Source organism: Prionailurus viverrinus, chromosome A3, assembly GCF_022837055.1.
Source record: "Prionailurus viverrinus isolate Anna chromosome A3, UM_Priviv_1.0, whole genome shotgun sequence".
Taxonomy (NCBI): domain Eukaryota; kingdom Metazoa; phylum Chordata; class Mammalia; order Carnivora; family Felidae; genus Prionailurus; species Prionailurus viverrinus.
In genome coordinates this window covers 4,224,404-4,239,695 of record NC_062563.1, presented here as the reverse complement: position 1 = coordinate 4,239,695, position 15,292 = coordinate 4,224,404, and the positions used below count along the sequence as shown (strand labels likewise).

Here is a 15,292-nt window from a genome sequence, read left to right as displayed (position 1 = left end):
TGCTCGTGCATTTTTTTTTTTTCTCCTTGAACACGGCCTAGTATAAAGTACAGGTTCAGATTCTTAGCCAATGACTAACTGAATGAATTGGACGTTTTTTTTTTTTTTCATAATTATTTGATTTTTTTCTTTTTTTTTGGCCTTTTCTACTCCCTCTGACTCTGAGCCCCGTGAAGGCAGGGACGGACCGTGCTTTGCTTTTCCTTCACTGTTTTGTTCGTAGGGCCAAGCAAAGTGCTGGCACAGGAAGCCCTCGAATGCGTGACTATTGCTTGTCTTGGTTAGCAAGCAGACAGGTGAATGAGGAAGGCACGGGAAAGTCAAAACTAACGGCCTGGCCTTGCTCTCTGTTTTGGCTCCTGTAGGAAGCTGATGCAACTGGCTCGTGTGGGCCCAGTGCACTGTCCACGTCAGAAACTTGGCTGGTCATTCCTTCCTCGAAAGCCTCTTTGCAAGGGCGCTGGTCTCTGCACTGATGGCCTCGAACACACCCTGTCTTCCTTCACTCCCATCACAGCCGGCCCGGCCCTACCCGCCTCTCCTGGTTTCACACCCACCTGGGACTTTGCCGCTGGCCAGGAGAAAACCGTTTCCAGGGTCTGGACCCTGAGTCCTGCCTCAGGGTCCCACTGAATGGGGGCCCAGAGTGAGGCCTGGTCAGCTTTTCTTTTTGCCTCTGCGAAGTCAGCTGGAACAGGAGTCTGAACTTTAATTTCACTTTCTCTTTTTGCCGGTCTCTAACAATCTGCCACGTCCCGAGGACCGTACTGCAAGCCTGGCTGAAGTTTTCTTCCAAAGAAAACCCCCAACCAGGCCGGACACATTAGTGTTGTCAGCACGACTGTTACCCTCCTTCAGAAGAAAGGTCAACAAATAATTTCAGCTTTGTTTAAAGCCTCTTTAATGGATTCTATAAAATGCTCTAATTACCAATGATTATCCGTCGAAGTGCTTGCAAGCTTTTTAAAGCCTTTCTACACCCATTTCACTTTGTTCACACAGAGTTCAAGTTCTCTGGTGTACTTAAGCAAGAGGAGGCATTTCTCTTCTTATTTATTTATTTTTTTGATCATGTAATGTGGAGTGTTTGTAAGGCAGGTAGGCTCTCTCTCATCTCGGGCTGGAGCAGAGAGCTTTCACTCTACTCTTTATCTTGTTGCCCAATAAGAAATGAACTGCCATCTATACGATATGGAAGTTCTTCTTGTCAAACATACCGTACTTGCCTTCTGGTTTAGTCCGAATCCCATGCGGGGTCTCATTTGAGCCCCACCGCGGGGAACCGGAGGGTCCACTGGGACAGGATTCTCAGCTTCTGCTGCACTACGGACATTTGAGCTGGATCATTCTCTCCTGGTGGCGTTTAGCAGTATCCCTGGACGCTACCCACTGGATGCCAATAGCACTACACCCCCGTTGCGACAACCACAAATGTCCTCAGACCTTGCCAAATGTCCCCGGGGGGGGGGGGGTCAAAATGATCCTTGGTTAAAAACTGTTTTTAGAGGAGGCGGCTGAGGCTCAAGGCCCATCAACGGGGGACCGTGGGGCGGGTATCTCCTGGCACGGGGCGGGGGGGGGGGGCACGGCAGCCCCCAATCCAGCAGAGCGCGCCACCTCTTCCTCTCCTGTCCCCTGCTCTGCGTCCCGCTGCCTGTCCTGCTGCCCATTTCCAGCATGAACGTCTCCCTTCGGCAAAGGTGCCTCCTGGAGGTTCAGGGTTTCATGTTCTGTTCTTCCGCCTCGGAAGCCTCAGGCTCCCGAGGATCAGACGACGGGTCCGCTTTTCGCACCGCCCAGCAGGGGACGGCGCCGGGGGCTCTCAAGCCAGTCGGGGGTGCGTGCCCCACAGCGCCCCGTGAGCTCGCGTGGCTGTGCCCCTGGGCGGGAGAGGCGGCAGTGGAGCCACTGGGCTGGGGGCTAAGCCGCAGACGGCGCCCCCGGAGAACATTCTGCACTCCTCGTGTGTCCCCCGTCCCGCTGGAACCGCGGCCTCAGGCTCACCGCTCACCGCGTGCCGCGCGACGTCACCCCGTGCACCGTGACGCCGCCCCTCAGCATCCCTCCCCGCTGGCTTCCCTTCCCGCGCAGGTAGTGGACTCGGGCGACAGCTCCACGGCGGGCTGGGCGGGCGGGAGTGCGCGTGCGCGGTGTGCGTGCACGCGCGCACGCGCGCGCCTGCGTCGCTCACCGCCTTTGCGTGCGTGTGCGTTTGTGGTGTGGGGACGGGCGCGTGCGCGTGTCGTGATGGCCGGCGTTGCTCTTCAGGGCCCCGGTGCCCCGTGGGCTAACCTCACGCACGCTTTGGAAACGCTGGGTTGAACAAGTGGGACGGGATTCTGAATTGCAGGACTTCTCAGAGCCTTTAGCTGCTAATGTGCTCCCTGACTCTCACAGGACAGTGCCGGATACAACAGTTGCCAAAGTCTTTCGACCACCGGACCCGTTTTCTTTTCACGGCGTACCTTCGCGTCGCCGCTCACGCGATATTCTTCGGGGAGCGTGTCGTGCGGATGGGAAGGCGCACCTGATTCCCCCTCGTTGGCCAGTTCTAAGGTAGCTTTGAGACCAGGAGGGTTAAGAAGGGACCCAGTATGGAGACCCCCAACGCCCCTTGGGTTTGATGGCTCCCAAGAGGCTGGATTCTGAGCAGGACCCTGGAGAAGAGGAAGCCTTCCCCAAGCCGTGGCGGTAAGTCTGGACGACCTGACGCGCCTGTCCATGTCAGTGGCCGTGGCAGTGAGCGGTGTGGCCGCAGGAGCCGGGGCCGGGGGTTGCAGGGGAGCCCAGAGGGCGACGCGCCCACCCTCCTCCTCCTCCTCCTCCTCCTCCTCCTCCTCCTCCTCCTCCGGGGGAGAGGTGAAAGGGGCCAGAACGCAGGAAGAGAAGGGAAAACAGAAGTTTCCATTTGTACCGGATGGTTTTGTTTTTTTATCTGTTTGCAAATGTTCAGTGTAATGGTTTGAAACCCAGACGTGTAGCTGCCGCCGCCCACACACAGAGCTGCAGTGGCACTGAGCTTCAGCAGGCAAACCGTATCCCCAGCGTCGGCCATTAAACCCGAACCCACACCAGGGCAGGCTGCACACCTACCCCCCGGTGTCCCTCTGCCACCCCCCCCCCCACCGCCCCGGCACCCCCGACACCCACCACCCTCCACACACACGATTTTTTTTTTTTTTTTAAATTTCCAGCACTCGGTTTTCTCTAGAGAAGGCATAGAGAGAAGCAAGGCAGAGATGGGACGAGCAGGGAGAATACTCCTGCCTCATCGGAGCCACCGGTTTTCCGGAGAGCGCGGCAGCCCCCACCTGCCTGTGGACTGAGCACGTGAAGGTGAGAGAGGTCTTTGTGATTTCTTTATGCACCTGGAGGTCTGGGATGCAAGGCCAGATGAAGGGACCTTAATCCTTGAGCCTTGTCTGTTGCCTCCCGAGTGATTATATCAGGCAAGCATGACGGATGCTTCCTTCCAAGCACACGTAGGTCTCTCTGACACAAGCCCCCAGCCAGGTCCCTGTGAGAGCTTTCGAACCAGGGGGCTTCTGGTTCCCCCCTCCTCCACTTTCCAGCACAGCCTCCCAAGCGTGAGCTGTGGAATAAGGTCTGAACCCGCCTTTGGCTTGACCTGTTGATTTCCACCTGAGGCTGCTAACCCTTCCTCCCCGAAGCGAGCGCTGACCCCATTCTTTTGGGGCCGTATGGAATGGGGCTCCATGCAAGGGGCTTTGGGAAACCTGTTTCCCCGGTGGCCCCAAGCCCAGTCATCAGAAGCAATCAGACCCAGCTGTCCAGCTAATCTGTACGAAATAGGCTTCCTTCCCAGTAGAAATCAACAAAGTTTAAAATAGAAGGGACTGTAGTCGGAAACAAAGCCATAGAGTTCTGTGTGTGATGCAACAGGGTAGAAACATCCGCATGGAAAATATTAAGGACAAATTACATAGCTCCCAGCCATGTGAGCCAGGAAAAGAGATGATTTCCTTGCTTATTAAGCATGTTTGTGGGCCGGAGGGTAGCCAAGTGGGGACATCTCTTCGGGAAGGTTTGAACCACACAACACGGAGGAGAGAAGAGAACAACAAGATGGAGGGAGAGAAAAGAGGCCATCATCTAACGTACACGTAGGAGAGAAACAGATGAAAAAACTCCGAATTCTGTGCAGTCAGGGGATGAATCAGTTGGAATAGATCTATTTTTAGTTTTCAAGATCTGCTGTTACATTTTGCCTGGCATTAATTAGTGTCACAGGCATGTTTCACCCACTGGTTCAGAAGGGCCTTAGCATGTCATTCAAAGCGGGAGACGCCGGCCCTCGTGTACGGGCGCTCTCCGGTCCTACGAGTCTGTCTCCGACACACACGTGTCCAGAATGTTCTGCTCTCTGACCTTGCCCTCTCTGGGCGTATCCGTTAATCTCCTGGCTCCAGCCCTTGGAGGTCTGGCCACTGGCCAAGAGAGAGTTGTGATTTTGCCGTGCTTTGTTTTTCCAAAAGGAAAGGCTGTACGAGCTGAAATTGGGGGTGGCGGGGGGGGGGGGAGAGAAAAACGATGTTGGATCATAGCTTAGATAAACAAAACTGGCTTTGGAAGCAACTCTGCCACCCCAGAGAAGAAGAGCGAGGTCCCCGATCTCCAAACAAGGCTGATTTTGATAGAGCAGATTTCATGACCGAGGAACATCTCCCGATGTAGTTTAGACACAGTGTAATATTTTAGCAGGAACTAATTTTGGGGCTCGGTTGATCGCATGTTGGCACGGTCGCATGTGTGTGAAGCTAATTACCCTGAAAAAGCCTGTTGGTGTTTCAGAGCTGAGGCTGTAAACCTGCCGAGCAGTTTAAATGCAGGACTTAGCATGGGCGTGGCACCTTGCTTTCCGAGGTGACAACAGGACAGCAGCCAGCTTGAGTCAGAGGCAAGAATGAGAGGTGGAAGGCCAAACGGTAGTGGAGCTGTGGCGACAACTGTTTCTGTATCTTTGCAACGATGATCCGGTCAATAAGAAAGTGGGAGTACACCGGGGGCCCTGATCAGAAGAGACCCGCCTTCTGTTCTCTGACGTTATTCAGACTGTTCTCCTGCTGTCCTAGAGTCAGACCGCGTCGCCAGCTGCTCATGGTTCAGTGCCACTTGTCAAGGCCTGCGTAGGTCTTCGTTTAGTTTACAGTTCACTTCTGGTTGGCCCATCCAAGACAGGCGCGTGGACGACCTCTTCCGAGCAGGCTGGGAGAGTTCCCAGGGCATGGGGCTGGCCTCTGTGTTGAGTGGAGAAACAGAGCATAGATGAGCACTGGCCAAGTCAGTTTTCAGTCCTGAAGAAGAGGTGCCAACTGAATTTCTGAAGTTGTTAAGAGCACGGGTCAGAGGGTATGAGGAAGCAGGGCACTGACCTTGGGTGTCATGCCCTGAGGCCCCACCCCTTCCATCCCTCCACCCAGACAGCTGATTCAAGGGTCTTGGGCCCCCCAGTCTCAGGTGCCTTGGCCCTCCTGACCACCCCATGCCCCTTGAATGCTGCTGGCCACATCCTTCACCAGGGCGTCTCTGGCCTGGCATCCTGAGCAGGCACCGCTGGGTTATTCTGGGCTGGGGACACCTGTGTTCAGCCATGGCGAGAGGTCACGAAGGGGGAGGCAAAGAATCGTCTCTCTATTGGTAATAAGGATCTCTGTCCCCTTTCAGGCCAGCCGTGTCCGTGGCCATGGCCGTACAAGCTGAGGGCCATCTCAGCATGTCAGATAAGGCAGGTGGCTTTCAGACTTTTGAGACCTGACTTGAGGATGCCATTAGAAAGCAAAGGAAATCTTCCTCCGGTGCCCAAAGCCCATAGAGTTCTTTGATTGCTTTGTGATCTCTTTATGCGCGGGGAGGACCGATATACGAGATCAGATGAGATCTTAATCCTTGAACCCTGTCTCAGTGGTGATGAAAGTCCCAACTAGAGAAGGTCCTGTTCCTGCCTCGTGCTGTGTCAGGGAAAGGCTTTACCTGCGTTTCTCCCTTTCATCCTTGCAATGGGCCCGTGAGGCTGGTGTGCTCTCCCATCACTGCTTTAAGGAGGAGGAAACTGCAACGTTCCCCTTTTATTTTTAGTGTTTTTCTCTTAGAAATATGAAAAATTTGCATTGCACTCCATAGTGCATCCATTGATCGTACTGTGAAGTTACACTCGCCGCTAAAAAAAAAGAAACCTGGAAGGAAAATGGTCACTCCCAAGCGTGGCCCGTGTTCACCTGTAGGGTCAATAGGTGGTCCTTCTGTGGCCCTTCGCCCATTCCAGATGCACAGGTGTCCCGGCTGGAGAAGCCCGAGCTGAGTCCACTGGAGGGTCAGCCTGCAGCGCCCCGGGTGCAGTGCTCTGTGCACATTTTGTGTTTGCGCCTTCCACGCTTGATGGTGACTCCCAGTCAGAGGTTGGACTCCCCGAGCCGTGTCCCTTCCCTGCCACGGCCACCCCCCCCTCCCCCCGCGTGAATAAGGAATTGGGCACGTTCTCACCCCTGTGCTCTGCAGAGGGTCCCAGGCGACTGGCGTGTGATGGGGAAGCTGGGCAAGGGGCTCGGGGAGGGGAGGCTCTTACCCCGTGTGGGGCGGGGCTCTCCTGGGAGCCCCCAGAGGGAGAGCCTCCCTCCCCAGCGGCCCCTGCCCACAGGCCCTCCCTCTTCCTCTGCGACCTGCCACGGGCCTCACATCCTGAGAGGAACCCTAGAAACGGGCCCTGTTGATGCAAACACACGTACCCTTCGCCACAGGAAGCGTCGCCTCACGTTCGCAGCGACAACCACCGGGCTCCTCGCAGAGACCAAAGAGGAACAGATTTTAGCTTTTTAACTAAGTTAGGAAACACACGTTCCTCCCTCCCTCCCTCAGCAATTTTCAGTTCACCTCACGTGTAACCTCTGCTCTCCCTGTCCTACGCTGGGAAGCCGGGCACTTAGGAAATCAGGTCCGTGTTCTCTGGGTGTAGGTGGAAGCCGTGAGAAAAGAGAGCGTCAGGAACAGTGGAAGCCGGTGGGCATCGAGTCCCGGGTGGGGTGGTCACATAAAACAACAGGATCCCCAGTTACAATGTGAGTTCCGGGTATGCAGCCAGATAACGTTTTTGTCTTGCTTTTGGTATAAATGTGTCCTCAGTACTGCACGGGACATGCTCACACTAATGTTTTATTCATCGTTTCTTTGAGATTCAGATTTAACTTGGCACCCGCATTTGTATGTATTTGCTACATCTCGCGACCATAGCACAGGGGGCCCAGCATCCGAGACCCCGAAACTGCATCTGGGAAGAACGTGGGGCCCGCTTCTCCACCCAGACTTCCCTCCGGCCCTCCGATAATAGTGAGGCGGCCCGTCGCACTCTGGCAGGTGCTCAGCACCAGGCAGATGCCAACGTTTTCTGTGCGGGAAGGGCTCGTTGGGTGCGCCCGCTGGAGGGGTGCCGTTTTATCGGTCGTTCGCGGGGAGACACTGAGGCCCAGGGAGGCGGGTGTGACTTGCTGGGTGCTCAGAGTCAGCTCTTGGCCCGTCTCACCACGTAGTACTTTCTAGTAGTGGGTGGTAGGCAGCACGAATCACTGAGAGAAACCAGGCTTCAGAGGAGCAGTAATGACAGGTTAGCTTGGGAGTGCTCTGTGCAGAGATGGGAAGGCTGTGTCAATACATGCAAATTATATGCAAATACACTTGGCCCCCTCGCAGGCTCACCTACCCGATGGGACCCCCCCGCCCCCCGCCAGCACAGCCCCTGCCACCCTGGGTTTCTGGCAGGGCAGGTGTACCCGGCTGAGCGCTGCTGGGCCCCCGGCGAGGTCCACGTCCCCGGGCGCACGTGGGCCGGGACAGGAGGCGTGTGTGTGTGTGCGTGAGCGAGTGCACACACGTGCTCTCTCTGTGCGGATGAAGACGTGAGGGGGCTGGCGTGGAGGTGGATGTGTGGGGCTGGAGGAGGCGTGTTGACATGTGCGTGACTTTGCCGCCTTGAGCTGTGCACGCAGGCTGCGTGGCTCCCGTCTCCTGGGGTGACCTCTCCTGAGGCGGGAGGCAGCCCCTTTCTCTGGGCACGCTTGTGCTGAGATGGCCGGCACTGGATGCTACTGAGGACGGTGACTGCGACCGTCACCCTCCTGTGACGTCTGTCCAGAGGTCGGCCTGTCCCGTGGCGAGCGCCTCGTACCTAATTCTCCCGAGTGCCTGTGTGATGATGATTGTCCCCGCTTGACAGGCAGACGGATACACCGAGGCTTTGACAAGTAAGGTGGCTTGCCCACGGCTGAGGAGACACCCGGCCGAGCTCACCCCCAGATGCCCCGGGCTCCTGCGGCCCGCCGCCCAGCCAGGTGCATCACGGCCCGCTGAATCAAAGACAGTATTCAGACCTTGATCCTGGGCATGGACTTTCTGAAGAGGGAGCGCCGTCTTGAAAAGTTCTGGGTGGGGGTTTGCGTCAGATGAACTGAGGTGGTCTGGGATTTGTATTCTCAGAGTTAAGGCACTGGCTTCGGACATCGGGGGCGCTGGGAGGTGTTCTCCGAGACGGGGTCTGAGCACAGGGGCTGCTGACGGAGAGGGGGCCGCCCGTCTCTCTTGTTAGCTGAAGCAGGGAGCTCGGTGTCGTGGCGACACGTGCTGCTGGGGCTGGTAGCCTGGGTCTGAATGGCGTCTTTGCTGGCGACTGGCCGAGTGGGTGGCTCCAAGCTGCCTCACCTGCGTGAACCTCCTTCTCTTCTGTAAAGCGGGCGTGCGTAGTGACTGCTTGCCCCCCGTCATGGCTCGGAGGTGTGGCTGGCCTGTCCCCTCACCAGTGTTGGCTGTTATTAGTCTTTGCTGTGCGCTGGGGGCCACAAGAGGTCCGGCGGTAGAAAATGTGTGACTCTGACCTTTGAAGGTCCCGGCGTCCAGAGAACCAAGTGTTGGGATCAACAGTAAGCTTTGGGAACGCCAGGCTGGCGGAGCAGGAGCACAGGGCACGGGGGGGGGGGGGGTGGGGGGGGGGTGTCCTGAGCTGTTCCGTTTGGGGGGAGGGCTCGTCCACTCTTTCACTCCTGCCGGGCGGCGGCCTCGGAGCTGGCGACAAGGTAGAAAGGTCCCCGGCCTGTGGGGTTTGCGTCACGAGCAGGCCATGACACCTGTAATGTTCCGTGACACCCGTGGTGAGTCCGGAGGTCCGACTTGGCCTTGGAGCGGGCATCTCAGAAGGCTGCCCTGGGGGCTGGGGACGGGCTGACAGATGAAGGCCTCGCGGGGACGGTGAGGCAAGGGGGAAAGGAAGGAGTTCTGGCCGTGGGGCCCGGTCCTGACTGGGCTGGAGTGTGAGCCGTGGCGAGGCCAGTGCCGCTGGGATGCAGGAACAGGATGCGGGCTTTGGGGAGGGACTCCAGAGGTGACAGAGGCCGGGGCCCCGCGGGTCGTGCAGGCGGAGCAGATCACGGAGTTACGGGACCCCCAAGGGGTTGTCACCGGTGTGAGGTGCTGGGTGTAACCGTGTGTTTGGGGGCTGTCCCTCTGGCCGTGGAGTGGAGAGCGGGTCTGTGAGGGACAAGGGGGAAGGTAGGTACTGGCTTGCGCCAGCCGTGGCCCCACGACCGGACCACAAATCCTTCCTGGCTGCCCTCGTCGTCCCCAACCTGCTTGGCACCTGGAGTGGCGTCTGCACCGACCCCGTTCCTGAGGTCCCCCCTCCCCTGGCCTCCCCGCCACCTTCCTTGGGAGAACGCGTGCGTCGGCTGCTGGCCCTCTGGCTCGGAGTTCTTCCCCGCCGCACCGCGTTCTGCACGGCCAGACCCGAGGGGAAAAAGAATGAGTCTGCAAGATGTTCAGCGCGCTCAGGATCCGCTGGCTGTCTCTGGAGGAGGTCAGGGCTGCTTCCTGTTTGTCCTCACGGGGCCAGGCGCACCTGCACGGGCTGGGCTTCCCGGGGAGGCCGCGGGGTGAAGAGCGTCACTGTGCCGAATGCTGTCCGGGCGGCTTGGGTCTCCCAGCTGCCGGGACCTGATTGGGAGGCTGGCGGGACATGCCTGCCTGTCCCCGTGGGGGGCAGGTCAGAGATGGGGTGTCCCCGCCGTGCTGAGCTGCCGAGGGACAGGGACTCTGCGGGCCAGACCAGCCTCACAGAGGGAACTACCGCCCCGTGGCTTCGCGCTGCGGTGAACTCCCTTGAAAAAGCCACAGGTGACACTTGCCCTCCCAAGGCGGCCGAGGCCTTGTTCAGCAGTTACTTATGGAGCACCTACTTGGGGCTGGGCCCGGAAAGTTAGATTTGTGTCCATCTTTTCAAGGAGGGCATAGTGTAGTGAGAGAAAGTGTCGTGTCCAGTGGTCCTTGGGGTATACTGTGCTGGGAGCAGGGGGGGGGGGGCAGGAGGCAGGAGGTGGAAGCTGCCACGGGGCCCTGGAAGGGGAGGGGGTCCCCGCTGCCCGAGTGAGTTGGGTCATGCCTTGTGGAGGACACAGCATTTAAACAGCCTGGATCCATTTTTCCCCGCTCAGGGACAGGGAGGCGTGCACCCAGAGCTGGGCTTCTCCGAGGACGCGCCTCTGCGTGTTCACACGCGCGGGTAAATCCCGTAGAAGGCGTGTACGGCCCCTTTCGAATGGGCACCCGTGTGGTCTCGTCTCCGAGCAGCTTGACGAGTGCCAGGTTCAGGGCGGAAAACAGTAAGTGATTCGGTAGCACACGTCCTTTGCTAGGAGTTGTGTTTCGGCCCCTGGGGGGTCCCGTATGCTCCGCAGCAGCACATGTCAGATCTCTTCTTCTTCCATTCGTGCTCTCACGCCGTGTTTCCCTTCTCCAGACTCTGTGAAAAGTTCCTTCCTCTGTTCTGACCCTGCTGTTTCTCTCGGCTGCTCTCCCCACCTTCACACCTCGTCTGGTCTTTCTTACAATACAATTTCTCCCGTGGCCTAAAAAGCTCTGCATCGTCTGTTGTCTGCCAGCCCTCTGCCCTGTCATCCTGCTCTCTCCTCTGCTATTATTACTCCGTATGCCCTTGGCCTTCTGCCGGCCTTAACCTGCCAATGGAGTGCTTACCCCGGGGCCTTTGTACGTAGTGCTCCCTCTGTCTGGAACCCGTCGCGCTCGTGTTTCGTCATAGCTGAATCTTTCTTATATTTCAGGTCTCTTCCCAAGGTTGCTCCCCCTTCCCTTTCTCTCACCCCTCATCAACCCATTCCATTTTTCTGTCTTCAATACACTTATTTTTCTCGGAAATTACCCCACTCAGTTATGTGTTTTCTTAGTTATGATTCTCTCTCTCACTTTGCTGTCGGCCTCATGAGGGCAGGGACCTTCTCTGTCTTCTTCTCCCCCGATCCTCTGACCTAGAACAGACTTTAGAACCTGGCTGGTACTCAAATATTTGGTGAACGTGTACCTGTTGAATGCAAATCCCCAGACACCTGGGGGGGGGGGGGGGCAATGTCTTCATTTTTCATTGCTCTTTTGGGCTAGTATCTGCCTGTTTGGAATTTACCCGTATTTTCTCCCCAGTTATCTTGATTATGCATCACAGGAAAGATGAAACAGCATGTTAGTGAAGCCCAAACCCTCTCAAGGCAGCGGGAAGTGAATAGACTGCACGAAGCCAGGACACCTTTTAGCGGTCAGGAAAACAGGCAAGGCTGGGCACACGTGTGCATCGTGTGAGCGTGTGTCTGTGTCTACACACACGTGCAGGTTACACCAGGACGGAATTCGTGACAGCCAGAGCTCGGCATCACGGGTAGTGGCGTGGTCTCTGGCGAGAGGCGGGTTCTGGTCCCCCTTCTGTGATCTTTAAAACGAGGCGGGTGGCAGATCGGCTTTAGCTCGAGTACCGATGTGGCTGGAGGTCCGGGCAAAGGGGCTTCTGATGCCTGGCTCTGTGGGGAAGAGCACCGTGACCAAGTAGCCAAGGGTGTTGTCGGGGAGGGGATACGCCCCTGTACTTGGTGTTCCGGGGTCACGTGATCCCTGCAGTAGCTTTAAGTCTAAATTCCAGGAGCCCTCGTCCTTTGGGAATGGTGGGGGATGGGTTGGGGAGCCTGAACGAAGGGGCCAGTTCTCCCACTTGGGAAGACTTTATCTTCAGAGCCTGGTCTTGAGAGATGTGCTACAGAAGCTCTCTCCTGGAAGGCAGCAAGTGATAGACAACCCCAGGAAGGTCTGGGTGAGTTGTGTGTTTCTCCTGGGGCTCAACCAAAGTCCCAGAAGTTCCCAGCGCTTAAAGGCAGGTCCTGCTGGGAGCTGGAGGTCCCCGTGCCTCCAGAAGCGTGACATCGAGGTCATGCCGTCTCTTCCCTCTGGATGTGGACGGCACTCTGAACTCTGGCTTTGGAGGGAAATTGGGTGGCTTACAACTTGAGCTCTTCTTCCTTCCAAAAAGGCTTTGGGGGAACTTATGGTAAGAACACACCCAGGGGGTAGAACAGTGGGAAGTAAAGCCAGGACGTGAGATCAGAGGCCACCGAGAGGAAGAAGAGAAAACCAAATCTCCAGGAAGGTCCAGGGCCTCTCAGGCCGGGACTTGGATTCGAGGAACAATCATCATGTGGTTTCATAAGGACAAAAGGATTCTTGGCTTGGAGAAGTAGCTGGCAGAGGCTAATATACAAATCTGTGTTTTAATCTGTTTATTGAAAATGTTTAAACATATTGTTTTTGTAAATACATCCAGAAGACACTGATTAGACAGTCTCCCAAGGGGTGGGGTGGAGTGGGGTGGGGTCTCAACCCTGCCGTTTTGTTTCCCATCTGGAGCAGTGAACTCTTCTCCTTAAAGAAAGAAAAATAAAACCCAAAGTCCTTACATAAGAAACTTTTGGGATTTGGGGGTGGGGGGGTGGGGGTGGGTGGGAAGAAACCAGTTTTTCTTGTTATCGTTGAAGTGTAAGGCTTTTTCTTTCTGCTCTAAAAACTTAATCCACAAAAACTGGGTGACGCCAACGAAATCACTTCAGGTGCTGGAAATGATTTCAGTTTTATGCTCTGTGATTAAAAGTCTGATAGCCAGGTGCGCCTTCCTAAATAGGGATACAATTTGTAGGGAAACAAAACGCCCTGCCTTCCCCTCGCTCTTCGTCTGTCACTCAGGCAGCCAGGGGCGACGGTTTGCGGCAGGCAATTACCGCGGAGAACATCGGGTGTAATGGGCCCTGGGAGGCTTTGTACCTTTCCCCCGACGCCGCAGTCACCGGGGGCGAGGCGCGAGCCGGCTGCGTGGACCGTCTCCATCAGCGCGATGGGAGCTGTTCCGGAAAGGGGCAGGGAAGGGGGGCCCGTGTTCCCAAAGAGCCTCCGCCGCGCGCGCGGGGAGCGGACGCTTTGGGGGAGAGCATCTTGTGAGTCAGAGGGACGTCATCTCCGTGAAGTGCTGCTGGTCTCTCTGGACGGAGCCTTTTAAAAAATTGTAACGCTAGGGAGTTATCTTCACGGACGTCACAAACGTGTCTGAGGGCCGCATCAGTTATTATTACCGTAGTGGCGATAACACGGCTCGGGGGCACGGTACGTGGTGAAAGCAGGTGCATCTGAAGACACGTGTTCTAACTACAAAGGTCACGCGCGGCCTGGTGATGAGGGCCGCCGGGGACCGGCCCCTTCCCGTCACGGTGCCCCTGAAGGGAAGGGCGTTGGCCCCCGCCCCCCAGAAAGGCAGTCACGAAGTCTGGGCCGGGGCTGGGCTGGACCTCCCAGCCCAGCGCCCCTTCCACGATCCCACAGCGCCACTCTCCTCAGCGGAAGGAAGGAAGGAGGTGGGGGAGAGCGACGTTCTCGGTGGGAATAAAGTTTCCATTTCAATTATTCAGCTGATCCTTGACCCCCATTACCATGGATAATCAAAAGCTGGCTGGATGCATCATATTTTAAATAAAAACATTGTTTAAGTGGCCCCGAGGACGTGCAGACAGATAATTGCATGGGGCACTCGTGCAATTACCCTTTCGGGGGGGGGGGCACTTTTCTCTCTGCACAGAAACGGGAACGGCGGCCCTTGGCTCGGGGTCACACATCTGTGGAGTGCTCCTCTCCGAAGGGGCTCGGCAGGCACACCTCGTTTCCCGTCACATGGGCTGTGATTACAAACCTCTTCTGACAGGAGAGTGTGTGGGGGACGCTAAGGGGACCGGAACCCGGAGAGGAATAGGCTTAAATGCACACCAGAGTGCACGTGTCCCCAAGGCACCGCGCTGCAAAGTCCCCAGAGCTGCCTCTGCTTGGAGGGTGGGCCTGCCCCCTCCCCCCCCAGGCTTTCCCTGTCAGGCAGGGTCCCCTGGTTTGTACGTTTGTAAGCCTCCCGGCACACGGTCTGGGTTTGGCCTGGGGAGCCAGGGGTTTGATAGGGTTTATCGCCCCGCGGACGTGGACAGAGGGCTGATCCCGTGCCCGCATCACGCAGAGATGAAGTGTTTGAGATACGCGGGACGCCTGGCAGGAGAAGGGGTGCCCACACAGAACTGGGCGTGCGCTAGGAGGGTCCACCTCGGGAAGGGATGGCGTCCGTCTTGCTTGGCCTTGTTTGGCCTGGGTTCTTCGTGCATTGTGGTGAAACAAACATATCCACCCGCTCTCATTCATTTATTCAACACATACTCTTTGGGGACCATGGCGCTGTGCTCTAGACGCTGTTCCAGGTCCACTGAGTGCTTTGAAGAGCGCCACTGGAGTTGGGGCCGAGAAAGGCAGGTGGCAGGATGCGGGGACGGGGACAGCACCTGGGGACCAGCCTGGGAGAGATAGTCTGGCAGCCACTGTTGACTCATGAGGCAGCGAGAATTGCTCCTTTGCAAGGAGGCTGGGCCAGTCCCGGAAAGTCTGGGGTGACAGGTGGCTGTGTGCAGAGTTGTAAGAGGGGGACTGGCCGCAGCCTGTGACTCTCCCTCCCTCTTTCCGCCGCGGGACTGCACAGTCGGGGGGCCTGGGGAAGGTCCCGAGACCGAACCCCAAAGGCAGCGGACCGTTCTGTCCTTTCTGGCCGTGGCTTCTCAATAGGAACGTGTGTGTGTGATGACTCTTCACGCCTGTTGTCACCGGGATCCCTGGGATGTCTGAGGTCTTCTGGTTTTGCTGCCACCGCTGCTCGTAACTGCACAAGGTAGCTGTGTTGTAAAGATGAGGCACCGAGGACTGTGGTGTTGCCCTGGCGAGGGAGTGATAGATCTTTTTTTTGTTTCCCTGGGGGAAAAAAAGAGGTTGGAGAAAGCAAGGCCACCATTCTTTGGAAATCACATTTCTTTGTTTTGGGTGACTATTGCCAACGCTGAGCTCGGTGGTTATCGGTCGCACCTGCTCTGGAAGGTTGACCTACATACGTCAT

The 15,292-nt window shown here is 56.9% G+C and overlaps 1 protein-coding gene across 2 annotated transcripts in view; it reads left to right on the top strand.

Moving 5' to 3' along the window:
• The first annotated feature begins 2,239 nt into the window (after positions 1-2,239).
• The window catches only part of ZNF831 (zinc finger protein 831), a 111,407-nt gene continuing 98,354 nt past the window's right edge, over positions 2,240-15,292 (top strand). For both annotated transcript variants that reach the window (XM_047852398.1, XM_047852399.1), the window contains exons 1-2: positions 2,240-2,691; positions 3,195-3,336. The gene's annotated coding sequence lies outside the window, so the exon portion shown is untranslated. The remainder of the gene's footprint in view (positions 2,692-3,194; positions 3,337-15,292) is intronic.